Raw genomic sequence first — 20352 nt, 5'->3', positions numbered from 1 at the left:
ATACCAAATAGGAAGAACCCGACTCCTTTTACCAGCAAACTTCCTCGACTCGATAAATTAGCCTACCAAGCCGCAAGTACTTCGAATAAAGAATATTTTCGTTGTCTTCAATTGAAACACTTCTAACTGACCAGAATCCTTCTCGAATATAGGATGCATATCTGATATAAATACTCGATGGTTGAGGCATTAGTTTACCCATAATCCAAAGGCAAACTCTCCCTTGTTTTTTTTGTTGCTAGTGCTACCGGACTGCTGCTTGTTCCTCATAAATTGCCTCCATCACATTGACCTTAAGTTGCTGCGCAAGCCATTGCAAAATTTGGTTGTTGCTTCTACTACAATATTGAATGTCAGTAATATTGTTCATAAATATTGCTGCTTCTACCTCCGATTTTGTTCATAAATATTCATACCTTCCTGTGTCAATGATTCTCGCACTTATTTTAATTTGTCTTGACCGTGCCTAATACTTGAAATTTGCATGTTAAGTTGCCACGTCTCAAACTTGTGAACTTGAACCATCAACTCATTACAAGATGACATGCTTTCTAGATCCCCAAAGCTTGTGGGTAATTAGTATATGAGTCCTTGCATGTTTCAATTACAAGTAACTCCACCAAATTGTATCGAAATCTCGACACTTCATGATTGTCTAACAAAGCAAAGTGGCTTTCTAAAGTTTCACCATGAAACTGATTAATACATTAGCCACTATAATTGCATACATGACCCCCTACAATTGAGACTCCCATCGATCCATATTGCTGACCTTCTTGACATCCAAAGTCTATTACTCAAACATAACTTGATACTTGATTGACCTGCCGAAATTGTAGGTTCTTTATCAATTATTTGTGGACACCCTATCTCACTTTTACTTGTTTTTATTGTCAGGTCTAACTTCAATAGAAAATCAGCATCCCGCTCAAGGAATTAGAAACTCAACCACGAGGTAACCTGATTGCCAAAGTTTCGTAAAAAAAGATTTTTTTTTACCAACTCAACCCTTCCTTTTTCTTCAAATTTCAGCCTCCATGTAAATTAAAGACTACACCACGCCGTTGCCCCATATTTCATTGATGGATGAGAGGGGAGGGTCTCAATTGAAAAGTTTGTCATTATATGTGAATAAGCCAGCAATCGGCACTTTTGCTGAGCCTTTTATACCCATTGAAGGATGCTTTCACCTTGAAGATTGGACTAAGGAAGTGGTAGCACCATCGACTTTCTCCACTACGTCGAGGGAAGAAGAAGTGGTCGTATTGAACTTGTCACTTCACAATGGAGATCCAGAAATAGCCGAATTCATGCTTCTGTTTGTGGGATTCAATATGGACAACACTACATGGAAAATTCCTTCGTTCTTCTTTGGCGAGGCGTGCTTCACCTCTCATTATTGGGAGTGGGTCAAGGACATCCTTGGAAGATATAAAGAAGTGCTCACACATGCTGGCATATTTGAAGCCGTCTACGCGTCAAGATTCTCCTATGGCCGCTGCAAAAATATCTTGCGAGCTTTCTTCAAATATTGGTGTCCCTCGACAAATACACTTCATATGCCCGTTGAAGAGTTGTCCACGCACTTTGGGACCTTTATCGACTTGGTGGCCTTTCAATCGATGGCTCGTTCTTTGATGAAGTTGTTCTTTCAGCGCAGGAACTTCTCACTCGTGACAAAGAAGGGAAGCCATTTCTCCCTGAGAGTTGTAGGCACCTCTTTTTCGCTTACTACCACCTATGGATGAATGACCAAGGAGTGTGGATGAAAGACTAGATCCGCTTCTGGTTCAAAGGAGAGGCTAGATATAGGGATCCTCCGAGCAGGAAAGACCACATTGAAACCAAAAATGACCCATCCATTTTGTCTACGCTTGGATCGACCAATACTTTGATGTGTATTATGAGAATAACCAAGTGAGTAGCCACCACGAACGCATGATGAGATTTAGTGGTAAAAAATGGCAATATTTTATGGTAAATTGGAAGTTGAGGAAATCTTCAAAGAAGTGAATCTCTTGATGCTTTCCAAGCTGTGTTGGACCGAGAATGATGAAAAGGTGTTGATCGACGATGGATCTTTATCATCAAGGCTCACGAGTTACTTTATTAGTCAACGCTCGTGCCACTTAACTCTACATAAGGACAATATTTTTATTATTAAAAATATAATCCTTGCAGGTTTAGTAGACAATTCGGCTTCTGTCAGGATATTCCAAACAATTTAAAAGAGATCACTCACACTTATACTTTGGGTGAGGCCATTCAACTATGAGATTCCTCAGTTCGCACGCAGACGCGATCTCGGATGACTATACCTATGCAAAAGAAGCATCCATTGATCAAAAAAGACTATGACGTCTGGTGGTCAACTCGATCAAATAGTGTAAAACCCACAATTTTTGGCTCAATTTTTATTCTTGCCAATTAACTAAATGGTGATTTACCATGAGAAAAAGTAAAAATAATTGTAAGATATGTTAAAGGGTTAGTTAGGGATTAGTAATGAGATAAAATAGGATAAGAGTTTATAACAAATTAAAACTCTAATCTAACCATCATGTGGTGGGTAGTATTAGGGATCTAAAATACCTGCCTAATGGTTTAGAGAAACAACGATACCTTTATTTTCTCATTATCGTTATTTCCTTAGAGTTAGAGCCGTCAGTAAGAAGAGAAGGGAGAAGACAAGAAAGTACAAAGAGTAATTTGACACCATCAACATCCAAACCAATACAAGTAAGATTCTGACCTGTAATTTTATGATTTATTCGTTTTATGAATTTTGTAAGCCTAGGTGTTCAATGGGTGATTCTAATAGAATTGAGTCAAGATACTTGATGGCTATTAAGGGCTCCAATTCATATATTAGCATATTCTAACAACTTGTAGGAATTTACGATGGAATATGTCAGTGCAAATGGTATCGAGCACCAAAATTATTGTGTGAATTCTGTGAATTGCACAACCACAATTGGCGTATCATTTGTGGGTTGCATATTCATGGAATGGATGGATTGGAAGCCTTTGTTTCCTGGTAGAGATCATATACATAAGCTACGTATTCTTGTGAAGGCTTTCTTATTTGGAGGTTCTGGTTATTCATTAGACATTATATGGTGTTTTTTAAATACAATATTAGGAGCACATGTGTTAAGTCTATTGTTCTTGATAAACAATTCATATACCAATGCAATGGATTTCTATAAGGCTTAATATACACCGATTGATGTCTCGGGTTGAAAAAAAAATATAGGCCAAAACAATTAGTAGTTTGGTATTGGTCTTATGGCTGAAAACAAAAGAAAGAAAAGAATTAAACATTAACCCATCAAGCCAACGGGATAATAATTCCAAAGCTTTCACAACACAAACAAGACAGGTCCAGAAAAAAAAAGAGAGAGAATGAACCCTTATTGGAGCAAGAGAAAAGGGTACAATTAGCAATTAGTCCCACGGATGAAGACGTGCTTGAGTTTCATATTGGGTATCCATAAGTTTCAATACAACTGCAAAACATTTAAGATAATTAAAGTATTCTGAAGATTACTTTATGGTCCAAAAGATCTGACATTTAACTGGTTTTATAAATTGATTTTGAGTTAAGTGGTCCTATTGGTTCAATTGACTCCAACATATTTTAAAAATTACCCAATGAAATATGCTGATATTTCATAGTGCCCAAATTAGTTAGGCCAAGTCATTTTCATAAAGTAGATTATTTTAAACGTCCAAATATTTTTTTAAAAGTCCAAATTTATAGCGATGTCCAATTTTAATTAGATATCTCACAAAATTTATTTTAAAAGTCCAACGCTATTATAAATACCCAATTTTGGTTAAATGAATTAAAAAAAAGAAAAGAAAAATGAAATGAAACTGTCTAAGTTAGGAAATTTTTAGGAAGGGGAACCATGCTATTTTTGGGAAACTATTCAATAACATTTTAGAGAATGTGCAAACATGTTTTCTTGGATTATTTAAGGTAGGACTAGGCATTTCAAGAATAAGATAATTAAATTGATTAAGGTATATATGCTATTGGTTATAGGTTTGAAGCAAGTTTAAGGGGGCGCATTTAGAATCTTCTCAAGAAAACAGTTTGAGGTAGGTGGTACTTACCCTTCTGGGATTTCAAATATGCAAAATGAAATTCTTGTTTTCAATCACATTTTGTTGTGTTGACTCGAAAGGTGTTTGATTAAATGCTTTACTTGGATATTTATGAAAGTTATATTTTACTATACAAAAAATGGACCATGTGACTTATTTGAAATGTTTTGATATGTTCTTATATACAAAATGAGCTGAATCTTTTATGAAAGCAAAGAATTATGTATATGATATATGAAATAAATTTTGATAAGTAAAGCTCAGAGCAGTCAGAATAGACGGTAGGGGTTATAGTCCTATCTAATCGCCATGGCAGCCTGTTATAAAGTCCGGCCGATTGGTAAAGTCATGGTAGCCTGGTATAGAGTCCGGCCGATTGGCAAGGCCATGGTAGCCTGGTATAAAGTCCGGCCGATTGGCAAGGTCATGGTAGCCTGGTATAAAGTCCAGTCGATTGACTCAAGAATGAAATGAGATCAATCGATAGTCATGAAATCTATTGGTCGCCCACCTAGAAGGGGTCTAATCTCTAAGCTGAGTACTCAGTAGCTGGTCATTACATGTACTTGTTATGAGCTAATATGGAAAGATTTATGAGCTAATATGAATTGATTTACGAGCTGATATGGAATGATTTATGAACTGATCTGAGATGAGACTCATGAATTGATATGACTCGATTTGTGACTTGAGACGAAATGATTTATGACATTACGATTTCTCATGTTTAATTATCAGTTAGATGCTTTTAAATTGCTTGTCATTCTTTACTACTGATGATTTTATAAATGATGGTGCCTCCCTGATTTTGGAAGTGAATAAGGTGCAATGGTTTGATTATTTCTATATATGTATCTATAAAATCAAGAGTGCATGGTCCAACAGAGGGGTAGATATTACCTACTGAACGATGTGTCGTTCAACCCACTTCTTACCATTTTTGCATATTCTGAGAAGTATGAATTGGTTTACATAGAAGGCCCTGAAGATGACATTTATTAGCTTTGGATGAGTAGAAGTTGGCAGGCTAGCTACTTCTAGTTGTTGGTCTTATTTTCTTTTGTTTCCGCTGTTTCAATCAAACAATAAATGTACGAATGTCTTGAATATTCGTGGACTTTCCTTTATATGTAATTCGTACCGCACTTTATTTAGTACCGTTAAAGTTAAACTAGTTAATGTAGCCTTGTATTCTTGAGTAGGACTTGAGAGTGCGGCGGATGTCATGTGACGGGCACGTGCGAGCTCGGGACGTGACATTTTTAGTGGTATTAGAGTTTAGGTTACATGGTTTGGTAGTGTGAGAAATTATGTTTGGATATTAATGATTTTGGAAATTGAAAGGAGATGGGAAAAAAACCGATCAAAAGAAATAAGAGATTGTTGTGATCTTTTAGTAGTACCAGAGCTCAGATTATATGATCTGAAAGTATGTGATAAAGTGTTTGAGATATTAGAGGTTTTGAGAATTGAAATGAGATGAAAGAAAAAGGATTTAAGGAAATAAGAAATTCTTGTGATTTTTAATGTTATCAAGTTTTGTGTTATGTGATCTAGAAGTATATTAAATAATGTTTGCAATATTAGTGTTTTTAGGAAATGGAATGAAGTTGGATACAAGGTTGCGAAATAAGAGATTTTCGTAATATTTAGTGATAACAAAGCCTGGGGTACGATTTACTCTTTAGAGAAAATACACACTAGGAAATGATCAATTGTGATTGAATAAATAGGCTTGAAAAAGTTGCATGTGTGATTTAAGTTGGAAATGGTACTATAGGTGTTTATGATGTCCTTTTTATTGGATATGATTTTGGTGGTACATTCTAAATTTAAGATGTCGGACGTGTAGGAAATATTATGTATATCTGAAGTATTGTCTGTAGGAAATTGAAAGTATCAAGGGATTAAAGTACGTATGCAATACATGTTGGATCTTGGAATTTTGTTGACTTACTTTGAGGTTTATGATAATTAGATCTAATGCTCAAGACATTTATTAAATTAGCTGATATTATTAGTTCAGGTATTATTACATCATGATCAGGAAAACATATTTTATAAATTTCTTACAATATATAAGTTTACATACTTTTTACCTAAAAATGAATAAACGGTGACACCAAAATTTTATTTGCACAAATAGTTTTTAATCAGAATTTTTAAATATGTACCTTTACCTTACGGTTGCTTGGTAAGTATAGTTTCTAAATATATATGTATATATTTATAAAAAAAAAAGAATAAATACACTAAATGATTATATCCTATAATCCTGTGCAAAATGTTTTTTTATATACTCATCCAATCTCAAAAAGAGCTTTAGATAAATGTATTCTAAAAAAAAATTCTTATCGTATAGAAAAATTTAATAATAATTCTTGATAAATTTTCTTTGTACTCTAAATTCTAATGCTAAAAGAAGTATAGTTAGTTGACTTATGTATTTCAAAACACATTCAGTTTTCTAAACTTGTGTGAGTTTGAAATTCTATGCATAGATAATACTTTACCAAGGTTATGATAATGTTATTAATTTCCTATATGACAATTTGGTGATAATTTTTTTGTATAAAATTTTCTATATTTTTGTATGATCAAGAAGTTTGTGAAATGATATTTGAGATATTAATATTTTTGAAAATTGAATTGAGCTAGGGAAAAAAATGACCAAAGGAAATAAGATTCCCATGGCATTTAGTGGTATAATAACTCAGGTTATAGGATCTGAATATAGGAGTGATGCTATTTGAGGTATTATTGATCTCTTTAGAATTTGAAATGAGATAGATATGAAATTTGAGGGAAATAAAGGATTTCCATCACCAATTACAAATATAGTGGGCAGGAACCCATATATGGAGATAAGGATTATTTTGTGATACTGGATAAGTAAGTTGTGATAAAATGTGTGACAAAAAAAGAAATGGTACTGTTAGTGTCTCTGGTATCCTTTCTATAGGTTGATATCTATAGAGCGTTGTAAGCCGATATTTAGAACGCCGGATTTGTGAGAGATATTATGTTCACCTGAGCTATATAAATATGAAGATGGAAGATATTGAGAAAAATAAGAGTGCGCAGCAGAAGCTTGATGGGATTAAATAAGGGAATCCAATTTAGACATTGTAAGAATAATTCCCAAGATGTATTTCAAGAGCATTGAAAATTTTGTTAACTTATTTTAATGGTTATGCCTTTTTTGAATTGGGATCCTAGATTCACATCTAATTTTGGTCGACCTACCAAGAGGTTATAGAGACTGATCTAAGACTAGGTACCGCCTTCCACCCCAAAAGGATAGATAGTCAGAAAGGACCCTACAGACGCTGGAGGACATGCTCAGAACTTGTACTCTAGACTTCTCGGATAATTGGAATAGGTTAGTAAAACTAATGGAATTTTCATATAACAATAGCTATCATAGCGGGATCGGCATGGCACCATTCGAAGCGTTGTATGGACGAAAGTGTAGATTTGCCTTATATTGGGATGAAATAGGTGAGAAGCTGATCACTGGTCTCAATTCGGTGAAAAGAACCTTGGAGAAGATTAAGGTTATTCAAAAAAAAAACTAAAGGTAGCACAGGACCGAAACGAGAGTTAGACGGATTTAAAGAGAGAGAAGACCTTTAGAGTTGCAACCAGGAAAAAATATATATATTTGAAAGTATCCCCCACCAATGGAGTAATGAGATTTGGAAGAAGTGATAAGTTAAGTTCAAGGTATGTAGGACCTTACGAAATACTGGATAAAGTTGGACCCCTAGCGTATTGAGCAACTCTTCCACTTGCTTGTCGAGGATACGTAATGTTTTTCATGTCTCCCAACTAAGAATGTATGTATTAGACCTGAGCCATATTTTGAAAAATCAACCCATTGAGGTGAGGGAGAACTTGTCAGTGGAGGAAGTTCCTTTGTGAATTGTAGATCGAAAGGATCAAGTTCTAAAAAGAAGGACCATACCCTACGTGAAGGTGTGATGGACGAACCATACACCGCGAGAGACAACGTGGGAGTTAGAGGAAGACATGCGGAATAGATATCCCTATCTTTTTATCAAGGTACATAAGTTTCGAGGACGAAACTTTTTGTAAGGGGAGTAGAATGTAAAACCCATGATTTTTGGCTCAATTTTTATTCTTGCCAATTAACTAAATGGTGATTTACCATGAGCAAAAGTAAAAATAATTGTAAGATATGTTAAAGGGTTAGTTAGGGATTAGTAAGGAGATAAAATAGAATAAGAGTTTACAACAAATTAAAACTCTTAACTAACCATCATGTGGTGGGTAGTATTAGGGATCTAAAATACCTACCTAAGGGTTTAGAGAAACAACGATACCTTTATTTTCTCATTATCGTTATTTCCTTAGAGTTAGAGCCGTTAATGAGAAGAGAAAGGAGAAGACAAGAAAGTACAAAGAGTAATCTGACACCATCAACATCCAAACCAATACAAGTAAGATTCTGACCTGTAATTTTATTATTTATTCGTTTTACGAATTTTGTAAGCTTAGGTGTTCAATGGGTGATTCTAATAGAATTGAGTCAAGATGCTTGATGGCTATTAAGGGCTCCAATTCATATATTAGCATATTCTAACAACTTGTAGGAATTTACTATGGAATATGTCAATGCAAATGGTATCGAGCACCAAAATTATTGTGTGAATTCTGTGAATTGCACAACCACAATTGGCGTATCATTTGTGGGTTGCATATTCATGGAATGGATGGATTGGAAGCCTTTGTTTCCTGGTAGAGATCATATACATAAGCTACGTATTCTTGTGAAGGCTTTCTTATTTGGAGGTTCTAGTTATTCATTAGACATTATATGGTGTTTTTTAAATACAATATTAGAAGCACAAGTGTTAAGTCTATTGTTCTTGATAAACAGTTCATATACCAATGCAATGGATTTCTATAAGGCTTAATATACACTGATTGATGTCTCGGGTTGAACAAAAAAATAGGCCAAAACAATTAGTAGTTTGGTCTTGGTCTTACGGTTGAAAACAAAAGAAAGAAAAGAATTAAACATTAACCCATCAAGCCAACGGGATAATAATTCCAAACCTTTCACAACACAAACAGGACAGGTCTAGAAAAAAAAGAGAGAATGAACCCTTATTGGAGCAAGAGAAAAGGGTACAATTGGCAATTAGTCCCACGGATGAAGACGTGCTTGAGTTTCATATTGGGTATCCATAAGTTTCAATACAACTGCAAAACAGTTAAGATAATTAAAGTATTCTGAAGATTACTTTATGGTCCAAAAGGTCTGACATTTAACTAGTTTTATAAATTGATTTTGAGTTAAGTGGTCCTATTGGTTCAATTGACTCCAACATATTTTAAAAATTACCCAATGAAATATGTTGATATTTCATAGTGCCCAAATTAGTTAGGCCAAGTCATTTTCATAAAGTAGATTATTTTAAACGTCCAAATATTTTTTTAAAAGTCCAAATTTATAGCGATGTCCAATGTTAATTAGATATCTCACAAAATTTATTTTAAAAGTCCAACGCTATTATAAATACCCAATTTTGGCTAAATGAATTAAAAAAAAAAGAAAAGAAAAATGAAATGAAACTGTCTAAGTTAGGAAATTTTTAGGAAGGGGAACCATGCTATTTTTGGAAACTATTCAAGAACGTTTTAGAGAATGTGCAAACATGTTTTCTAGGATTATTTAAGGTAGGACTAGGCATTTCAAGAATAAGATAATTAAATTGATTAAGGTATATATGCTATTGGTTATAGGTTTGAAGCAAGTTTAAGGGGGCGCATTTAGAATCTTCTCAAGAGAGCAGTTTGAGGTAGGTGGTACTTACCCTTCTGGGATTTCAAATGTGCAAAATGAAATTCTTGTTTTCAATCACATTTTGTTGTGTTGACTCGAAAGGTGTTTAATTAAATACTTTACTTGGATATTTATGAAAGCTATATTTTACTATACAAAAATGGACCATGTGATTTATTTGAAATGTTTTGATATGTTCTTATATACAAAATGAGCTGAATCTTTTATGAAAGCAAAGAATTATGTATATGATATATGAAATGAATTTTGACAAGTAAATCTCAGAGCAGTCATGGAATAGATGGTAGGGGCTTAGTCCTGTCTAATCGCCATGGCAGCCTGGTATAATGTCCGGCCGATTGGCAAGGTCATGGTAGCCTGGTATAGAATCCGGCCGATTGACAAAGCCATAGTAGCCTGGTATAAAGTCCGGCCGATTGGCAAGGCCATGGTAGTCTGGTATAAAGTCCGGCCAATTGACCCAAGAATGAAATGAGATCAATCGATAGTCATGAAATCTATTGGTCACCCACCTAGAAGGGGTCTAATCTCTAGGTTGAGTACTCAGTAGCCGGTCATTACATGTACTTGTTATGAGCTAATATGGAAAGATTTATGAGCTAATATGAAATGATTGACGAGCTGATATGGAACGATTTATGAACTGATCTGAGATGAGACTCATGAACTGATATGATTCGATTTGTGACTTGAGACGAAATGATTTATGACATTACGATTTCTCATATTTAATTATCAATTAGATGCTTTTAAATTGCTTGTCATTCTTTACTATTGATGATTTTATAAACAACGGTGCCTGGTTTTGGAAGTGAACAAGGTGCAATGATTTGATTATTTCAATTTATGTATCTATAAAATCAAGAGTGCATGGTCCAATAGGGGGTAGATATTACCTACTGAACGATGTATCGTTCAACCCACTTCTTACCATTTTTGCAGATTCTGAGGAGTATGAATTGGTTTACATAGAAGGCCCTGAGGATGACATTTATTAGCTTTGGATGAATAAAAGTTGGTAGGCTAGCTACTTCTAGTTGTTGGTTTTATTTACTTTTGTTTCCGCTGTTTCAATCAAACAATAAATGTACGAACGTCTTGAATATTCGTAGACTTTCTTTTATATGTAATTTGTACCGCACTTTATTTAGTACCGTTAAAGTTAAACTAGTTAATGTAGCCTTGTATTCTTGAGTGGGACTTGGGAGTACGGCGGATGTCATGTAACGGGCACGTGCGGGCTCGTGGCATGACAAATAGTGTCTCTTCAACTTCCTTTAAACTTACCGTTAAGATCCCTAAACAATCATCGAAGAAGGGTAAGATTATCTCCGTCAATGAGTAAGTGCATCATAACAGAACTATAGTGATTGTAACGGGTCTTACTACATCCACCTTACAGAAGAACAAAATTATTAGCAGTCCCTCGAAAAATATTGTCACAAAAAATAAGTTTTCGAAGGACTCTCGACAGACCATCAAAGAGGCACAACTAATGATTCCAATAAAGACGACGCTGTCCAAAGCTTCAAAACCTTTTTCCGTGACTCACAAGGGAGAAGAGGTCGAAATTGAAACGGTGGACGATCACGATTCTATCGAGACTATTGAAAAGGATGGGACTCAAGTTCAGGGCACTGGATCTACCTAAGGAGGAACCTGCTCATTGGCGAGCGGTAGTAGCAGTCAAGACCGTCATTGGAACCGATCAAAGAAGAGGACATCTTCTGATTTGGAGGAGATTTCCTTCACACCATCACTTGTTATAGTGTTGCCACTTAAGGTAATCATCTCTCTATTTTTGTAACTTTTTTTTCTTTCTTTCTTTTTTTCCTCTTTTTTTTCGTTTCAGACCCCCATTTCTTGAATTTCGCCAAGAACTTGTTGGTAACAATTCACCACTTAAACTCAAAACTGATGATATAATTTCAAACAAGAAAAGTGACGAAGTCATCATCAGTATTCCAAAATAATTTGCCCCCAGTGGAGGTACCTCATCAATGCATAAGAAGGAGTTAACTGGTTCATACGAGCTCCAAAAGAGACCTAAGCCAGCGCTGGTTTCAGAATTTTATGGGCAAAAATTGATCCAATCGCATCGAAGGAGATACTTGCAGAGTTTGTGGATGGATTTTCACGGGCAGATTCTTGACACTCTTGTTGAGCAGATCTCTTCTTTAAAAGAGTGTGCAGAGGAAATCATTGTGAAAATCACAACAACAGATCCTACCATTGGTCTCTCTTTAAAAGACTACTTGATAGAATTGTTTGTTAAGGCAGAGGCATATAATGTTTTGGCATCTTCATCATGGAAAAAGATGAGTAAAGAAACACATGCAGAACTCCTTTCCAAAGTGACCGCTAACTTGGGAAAGTGAAGGCGAAGGAAGAAGAACTAACTTGTCATCTGCAAAGTCCTGAAGAAAAGTTGCAGTCCATTGAAGACAGGAAGAAAGTTCTGCAACAAAAACTTATCAATTTGGAGAAACAAGGCCTGGAAATCAGCTCAACTATCGATCAAAAACATGAAACTTTCAAAGAGATCCAGACTGAAATAACACAAGTACATGATGAGCTCTCTTCTATTGAAAATACCAGCATCTTGACTGATGATGCAGTGAAGCAACTTGAAGACATGAAATCTGCACTTGAATCATGCAAAATAGCTGTAGTGGACTACAAATTTGACATTTAGAATTTTCACCATGTCTTTTTTATTGAATTTTTTTAAAAAAAATTTCATGTAATGAAACCTTCTATAAATGGTAAAATTCTTTTCGTTCCTTATCTTCGATTTTTTTTTTTAAGATAAAAGAACTCAAATGTAGTATTTTATTTATTTTTTTAAAGAAAGAGAAGATTCTTTTCAAGGAAAAGGGAATTGGTTTGAAGTGGTGTAACTGAATTTAGAAATTACCCTCTAAGTTGCCTACGTATCCCCAGAAGGAATCAAGTCACACGTAGTTCCTGCCGTTCACATTTTAGCCTCATGCGGATCAGGAGTATCTATTTGTTTACTATCTTAGACTTGGTCGAGTGTTTTAGCAGTTTAACTACATACTACACTATTGGTGGTTCCCATCCACAGTTTTAGCTCATGCGGCACAGGAGCAATATGCTATTCCGATTATGCATAATACCTTTTTAGATATTTACCATTGATGGGGTCAGTCCTTAATCCATTATCAGCAACCAGTTTATATGAATCTTTCGTATACACTTCTCGAACAACATATGGACCATCACACTTAGGAATAAACTTCCTTTGTCCGCCATGAGTGAGAATGATTGGTCTCCGAACAGCGAGCGCTAACTTTTCAAATTTGGAAAGAGCGAGGTCGAACGTGCTTATTAAATGCTTTTGAAAGGCAAGCTTGATAACACTCAATCCGTTGTTGAGTTTTCAACCTTTTTTCGTCGAGTGCTTCTAACTCTTCAAGACGAAAACGAACATTATCTTCTTCACTAAGCTTTTCTTGAATTGCAATTCTTAGTAAAGGTATTTGACACTCATGTGGAATAACAGTTTCAACACCGTAAACAAGCGCATATGGGGTTGCTTGCGTGGGAGTTCGAAAAGTAGTTCTATATGTGTCGCGCCCCATTTTTTATAAGAAAAATAAAAGACGAGTTTGGAAAAATGGCTTTTGATTCAATTTTTTATTGAAAAAATGATTTTTGATTTAAAAAGAAAATGAAAAACATGGGTCTAAATGGGACTTGAAAATACGACGATTTTGGACCCAAAAATAATAATTTAAAAAGGGTCTTTGAATAAAAAATTGGAGTCGCCACTTGGTATTGATTTGAGGTGTACCAAGTCACCTAAAAATTAATTTTTAAAGAAAAAGTAGAAAAACCCTTTTTAAACGATTCCAAGTCCACGAAAATCAGAAAAAAAAAATTCAGGAGTCACATTTGAAGAAAGGGAAGGCAAGGATAAAAATCCAAGGCACCCTTTCAATCTAATCAGGGCTAGTTGCGCGATTGAATCAAAGATTTTCTTATTTTAACCTAAAGATTTATTACATTTGGATGTACTATATGAATGCAAACCCTAGACCTAAGAGGGTATCGGAGGGTCTGAATTTCTCTTCAAAACTTAATTAGTACCAATCACATTAATTGTGACGCCCAATAGGGGCTCTTTGAAGAGATCACAAATAATGCAAAAATATGAGCTTCTAAGAAAAGAAAAGGAAAATAATAATATACAAATATACATGACCTACAGGAATGCATCATGTCGGGTACAGGAAACTAATGTTCGTGACTCAATTTTCCCTTTTATAGAGGGAATACGAGCGTGCTAAGGTTAAAAAGCCAAACTCGTCCGTATCCCATATTCAAGGGATTTTTCCTATCTAATCAAGCAAATGATATAACCTAATTCTAATGCTTAGATGAAATGTAACTCTAATATCATGTTTCATACAAAGGGGTAAATAATATACATATAAGGGAAAATATGGGGAAAGGGATATACATATAAGGAGAGATTTCATGCAAAAAATGATAAAAGACCTTAAAAGTGAAAAACATGCATGAGAATGTAATGTAGTCATATAAACACAATCTAGCGTAAGAGATCCCTAAGGGTCTAGCATTGGACTAACCCTTTACTAACACTCTCTCACAAGCATTGGACTTGTGAGTTCGAAGGGAAGACCATGACTAGCATTGGATTAGCTACGGTAACGTGCATTCCATCATAGAATCAGATATAGTACTAAAAGCAAGTAGACATGCAAGGCACATATTTTCACGTAACACATAGGCATGCTCATCTAGATGCAGAAGCCCTAAGAAAGCGGTAATACATAGCACATAGGCATGCAAATCACACCAAGCAAATAAAGCAAAGAAGCCCTAACTATTACATTTGAGGGAAGCCTACTACATTCTAAAAGGGGGAAGAATAAAAATAAATAAACCTCTAACTATTACAACTTTGGCATTTAAATGCCTTTCAAATAATTACATTAGAGTAAGCGCATAAATTAAAGTAAAAGTAAATAACTAAAGAAATAAATGAATGAAAATAAAACATTCAGAATCATGCAATTACGCACATAAAACACATAAGTGCACATAGGGTCAAATAAATCAGAAATAATGGATAGAGTGTACCTCCCTTGAGTTGGAGCCTTAATGAAATGAAATTATTCTCTTGTTTACCCTCCAAAACAATAAAATGATCAGGGTACCAATTTATTTGAGAAAAACATGCAAACACAAACTCACTTGCTCATAAAGACCTTAACATTATGAATTAAATGCAGTTTCGATGAAGTATGGTGATTAACTGAAACAAACAAATGACGAAGTTGCGAAATAAAAGCTGCCAAGGACCAAATTCCAATATCCAAAAAGTTTTTAGGGCCGTAGTAGCATTGGACAAAAGTTAAGGGGTTGGAGTGTAATTTTTAAAAAATTTTCATGCATGCTTCGCAGAAAGCATTTTCTTCTCAGAAACTCTTCTTCATTCACTGATTTCTACGACAACTTAGGCCATCTCAAACCAAATCATCAAACTCATTAACCTATTCGATTAAACTCCAAAACGCAATACAACAGGTAGGAGACAAACCCCTGAATGTCCATCAAAGAAACAAAATGGAAGAGCATGCCATCAGGACGTGTTCTGCACTATACTTCTTAGGAAATTCACACCAGATGCGAACAACATCTAATCACACATTGAACACCCAAACCAAAACAACTAGGCCTTGCAACTCTAATCATCAAAATTTAACCAAGATGCAAGCTACAGAAATCCATTGAAAGGATGCAAAAACAAAAATGAAAGTAGCAAAAAGTTTTAGCAATTTGGGCAAATAATCATCTTCTCCATTGAGCTCTAAATCAGTTAGCATTTCAGCTTTCCTTGTGATCAGAGCAATACCAGAAATCTGGTTTCAATTTCTAATCAGTCCCAACCAACAATGAAACTCACAACATCCCCTCTCATAACATCAATTTCAGGAGATTAATTCGGGTTCATACAAAAAGAAGATTAAAGCAGAAATATGCGAAAATGAGCACCTCAGAGCCTTCCAAAACTCTATTTTCTTCCATAAAAATCATGACAAACATTGAATCTTGCTGTCCACTTCATTCTTTTAACACGCAAAGTGCAGGTGAATTATCTATCGAATAAAATTTTCACTCAAGCAATTCATCGAACAGGTGAAGGGTATTAAAATCCTACAAGATTCTTGCTCAAATTGAAGTTATAACTAGCCCCAAAAATGATCAAAAATCAAAACATTCAGCTCCATCAATGTACAAAGCACGTATGTTCTCAAAATTATGAATAATCAACATAAAAAAACCTGCCATAGCAGCCCACGACAGACATGTAAAAAAAAATGTAAGGAAAAGAGCAACTTACAGTGGCCTTTTGCGGTGAGGATTCGTGGATGACGGCGGATTCCGGTGGTGGCAGTGGCGGATTTGGGCGAAGTGACGGATTTCGATGGCTGCAACTCCTCTTGCTTCTCCGTTCGGCTATTGATTTTTCCTCCGCTTTTCTGCTCTCTTGCTCCTCTGCCGGTTTCCTCTATTTTTCTTTTTGCTCGTTGCTTAGCCCGCCGCCTGGTTCCTCTGTTTTGCCTCTTTCAGTTCCCTCCTCCATAGCTCTCTCTCTCGCCTAGTTTCCTCAGCCGCCCCCCTTTTTCTCTTGCTTCCGCCTCCCTTTTTTTTTTGCTCCCCAAAAACTCCTTTTCCCAAATCCCAGATTTCCCCTTTTCTGCTCTCTCTTTTTCCTTTGTCCCCCTTAGCCGGCCATCCCATTCTTCTTTTTTCTTTGATTTTTCTTTTCAAAATTCCTTAAGTCCCCAAGTGTCAAGACACCTAATCCTTTAGGTGTTGTGTTGTCCAAAATACAAAGGGACACTTGTCCCAATGCATGCCTCCCCCTTGCCATTTTTTACTAATTTTCTTTTTTCTTCTTTTTCTTTCTTTTTCTCTTTTCTTCTTTTTTTCCTTTTTTACTGAAATTTAGTATGAAGGCAAAAATAAATAATAAAATAAAATAAACTTAAAATTGAAACAAATAAAGCTAAAATCAAATAAAGTTTGAAAAATCAAAAATTTGGTGTCTACAGTTTGCCCCTCTTTGTCTAAGTTTCGAAGAAACTTGGGGCAAAGACGTAGACACCAAATACTTACATGTGTCTTCGGCTGCAGCTACTCGAATGACTGTCATTATTGAAACGAGGACTGACCTGTTTAATGAAAACTTTAAAATGGGACTGACCCAGACGAGAATTTTAAAATGGGACTGACTCGAACCAGATATTCAAAATAGGATTGACCAAAATAGGAAATTTAAAACGGAACTGACCCGAACAAAAAATTTAAAAGGGGACTGACCTCAACAAGAAATTTTAAAATGGGACTGACCCGAACAAGAAATTTAAAAGGGGACTACTCCCAACAAGAAATTTAAAAGGGGTTGGCCCGAATAGGAAATTTAAATCGGGACTGACCCGAATAAGAAATTTCAATGGGACTGATCCAAACAGAAAATTTAAATCGGAACTGACCCGAACAAGAAATGTAATGCACATTAGTGGGATTGACTCATGTTTAATGGCAATGCGATGAAATGCTCACCAATGGGACTCATTCATGTTTAGTGTCGATGTAAATAAAATGCTCACTAGTGGGACTGACCCATGTTTAGTGGCAAAAAAAATGAAATGCATACTAGTGGGATTGACCCATGTTTAGCGGCAATAAAAATGAAATGCACACTGGTGAGACTAATCCATGTTCAATGGCGGTGAAAAATAAAATGCACACTGGTGGGATTAAATCATGTTCAGTGGCGGTGAAGAATAAAATGCACGCTAGTGGGACCGACCCATGTTTAGCGGCAATAAAACATGAAATACAATGTAAATGAAAGGCTCACCAAGTAGGACTGACCCAATGGCTAGTGGCAGTGTAAATGAAAGGCGCACTAGTGAGACAGATTCAACGGCTAATGACAATGTAAATGAAATGCTCACTAATGGGACTGACCCAACGGCTAGTGGCAGTATAAATAAAAGGCTCATTAGTGGGACTGACCCAATGGCTAGTGGCGGTGCAAAATGAAATGCTCGCTAGTGAGACTGATCCAACGGCTAGTGGCAATGTAAATGAAAGGCTCACTAGTGGGACTGACCCAACAGCTAGTGGCGGTGCAAAATTAAATGCTCACTAGTGGGACTGACCCAACGGCTAGTGGCAATGTAAATGAAAGGCTCACTAGTGAGACTGACCCAACAGCTAGTGGCGATGCAAAATGAAATACTTACTAGTGGGACTGACCCAACGGCTAGTGGCAATGTAAATGAAAGGCTCACTAGTGAGACTGACCCAACGGCTAGTAGCAGTGGGACTGACCCAACGGCTAGTGGCGATGCAAAATGAAATGCTCACTAGTGGGACTGATCCAACGGCTAGTGATAATGTAAATGAAAGGCTCACAGTGGGACTGACCCAACGGCTAGTGGCGGTGCAAAATGAAATGCTCACTAGTGGGACTGACCCAACGGTTAGTGGCGGTGTAAATGAAATGCTCACTAGTGGGACTGACCCAACGGCTAGTGGCAGTGTAAATGAATGGCTCATTAGTGGGACTGACCCAACGGCTAGTGGCGGTGCAAAATGAAATGCTCACTAGTGGGACTGACCCAACGGCTAGTGGCAATGTAAATGAAAGGCTCACTAGTAGGACTGACCCAACGGCTAGTTGCAGTGTAAATGAAAGGCTCACTAGTGGGACTGATCCAACGGCTAGTGGCAGTGTAAATGAAAATGTCTTGACAATGGGTCAGTGTGATTAAACCCGAGCCTGCCGTGATGAAACTTGATTTGATTTTTGATTTTTGATTTTTGATTGATTTTTTTTTTGAGATTTGTGATTGGTTTTTTCCTGATTTTTCTGAATTTTCCTGATTGAGAGAAACTTGTCAAAATAATTTGCCCCAGTGTCGGACCCTTTTCCTCTTTCTTCTTTTTTCTCTTTTCGGTATCAGTTTTCCACATCACCAAATGCTTGTTCATCGATTTCAGCCATAAATACCTGTACAGGGGGCTTATCCAAGTACAACATGCACTTAAATTCCCTTTTTTTAAATTAATGCAACTATTACTTATGAAAAGAGCGGTGTGATTGATTTGAAAGTATATTATTTGACTCTTGTGCGAAATCCTCAAGTGTATTACAAAAATTTTTGCCCCAGTATGGGCCCATTTTGCAAAATCCCTCAAATGAAAATTTGCCCCAGTGTGGGCCTATTTAACTGCAAAAATTTGTTTGGATGACTCTCCATTTATTTGAACAAAATAAGAAACTATGTTTCCTAACAGAAAATTTCATGATGAATCTCTCGAATAAAACCAAATTACAGAAGATTTCTTCCTCACCTTAGCATCGATGCATACAGTAATGGGTCACCATTTCTTGTTAGCAAGTTTTTCAGGACCAATCAAGTGATTTTATTTCTGATTTTGAGGTGGCTAAGGAAAATGAGAAGTCAAGATTTGTCTTGTTCTTGTGCCCAAAATTGTATGTAATCCATTCAACATCACATCTTAGTGAAAGCAAAGAGTTTGTTACCCTTATTTTTTAAGAAAACTTAGTCAACATTTAAGTTTTATAGGCTTGTAACATATGGGTAGAAACGATAGTTGAACATGTGAAAACAGGTTATAGCCTTATGATCCTGAATGATTGAGGGATTCCTCAGAAGCATAATCCTCACTTCGAATTGTAATGTGGCTTGAAAGCGATAGTTAAAGGAATAAGATTTTCAAGGACATTGCACTGAAAATCGCATTTTTCCAAAATTGCTCCTATTTTGAACTCGAACATCTTGGACTTTATTTGACTTTCATCATCACTCAACAGGGACTTCAACATCGAATCTTTTGCATTTCATTTGCATTTATTTCGTTTGCTTTTCCCTCTCTCTTTTTTTTTTAACGACATCCTTGCAGGTTTTCACATGATGAGTAGTATCAACCTCACACCTAATCAATTCATAAATACATCTAAAATTTTCTGGCATCAGTATATGAGCATCACTTGCCAATTAGAAAATTTCTTGACAGAGATATTGCAAAGAACAGAAGTCAGGACTTTCGACTTTTGTAATGGGATCTGGTGGGGTGCTTAGAAAAGTTAAGGCTTGAAAACGGATTTTTAAAAGTGGTTTAAATGATCTGAAATCGCATTATTGTATCAACCCTCTTTTAGGGTTAAATCAAAACTTGCCCCAATTTATTCTCAACTGAAGCTCTTTTTTTCTTTTATTTTCTTTCTTTCGGCCTTCTACTATTCCTTTGAATTTTCAATATTTGCTCCAGTTTATACTTAACCGAGATTCTCTTTTCTTTCATTTCCTTTC

This window comes from Coffea arabica, chromosome 11c, assembly GCF_036785885.1.
Source record: "Coffea arabica cultivar ET-39 chromosome 11c, Coffea Arabica ET-39 HiFi, whole genome shotgun sequence".
NCBI classification, from domain to species: domain Eukaryota; kingdom Viridiplantae; phylum Streptophyta; class Magnoliopsida; order Gentianales; family Rubiaceae; genus Coffea; species Coffea arabica.
The sequence above is the reverse complement of the archived record's forward strand: the minus strand, read 5'-3'. Positions refer to the sequence as shown.